This window comes from Bactrocera neohumeralis, unplaced genomic scaffold (assembly GCF_024586455.1).
Source record: "Bactrocera neohumeralis isolate Rockhampton unplaced genomic scaffold, APGP_CSIRO_Bneo_wtdbg2-racon-allhic-juicebox.fasta_v2 ctg747, whole genome shotgun sequence".
NCBI lineage: Eukaryota > Metazoa > Arthropoda > Insecta > Diptera > Tephritidae > Bactrocera > Bactrocera neohumeralis.
In genome coordinates, this window is record NW_026094258.1 from 30641 (window position 1) to 31466 (window position 826).

The window sequence follows — 826 nt, forward strand, 5'->3', positions numbered from 1 at the left end:
ACAGCAGACGTTGAATCTTTTTTACGTGCTCTCTGATATTCCGCAGCTGTTTTCCTCTTCCACGATTAACTGCCAGCTATCATTCATTTCCAATTTCTCCTTTCCATTACTTTACTAATGCCATAGAACTTCTATTGCTACGAATATGGAAATGACAACTAAATAATGCAAATATGCATATTTCTAAATGTCATTAATTTTTTTGAAGAAATGAATGATCCTGAGAAGTATAGTCTTAACTTTTCAACGGCCAACGCAGAGCGTTTCAACCAAAAGGAATTCATTCATTAAAATCACCACTCAGAAGTCGTTTTATCCGTTGTAAGCGAATGATTTTCGAAGAAACATCATTTCTAATATGCCACAAGACAAAATTAGAAATGAACTTGTTAACCTCACGCTGTCAGATAAAACGAAAATACTTCGTCATCGTGGGTCGATTTCCAAAAAATGTAAATGAAGACCGTACTTCACAGGATCATTTCTGTAGTGAAGCATAGTCTTAATTTTTCAAAGACCAACGCAGGGCATTTCAACAAAAGGTCACATAAAATAGTTGAGAATTCGCAGAAATGAAAGACAAAGGAAAGAAAAAGCAGTATAACTTCAATAATGCACAAACATACAAGCATACATATGCTCAGCAGCAGCAAGGAAAGAGGTAACAATCGGCGATCCATTGTATATTTCTTTCATGCATAACCAAACCATAATTAGGGCAACGCAATAGGAGTCAATGGTGGTCGAGGTGGTAAGCTCTTCAAAAGTTACGACGAGCACGTAGATACGTAGGTTCGAATCCCAACAGAATTTATTTTTAATTGAA

At 36.1% G+C, this 826-nt stretch overlaps 1 non-coding gene across 1 annotated transcript; it reads right to left on the bottom strand.

Moving 5' to 3' along the window:
- Nucleotides 1-295: 295 nt before the first annotated feature.
- LOC126767521 (small nucleolar RNA U3) lies at nucleotides 296-504 on the bottom strand. The gene has a single exon (XR_007669115.1). It is a non-coding gene; the product is annotated as a small nucleolar RNA U3 (small nucleolar RNA).
- Between the last annotated feature and the right edge of the window lie 322 nt (nucleotides 505-826).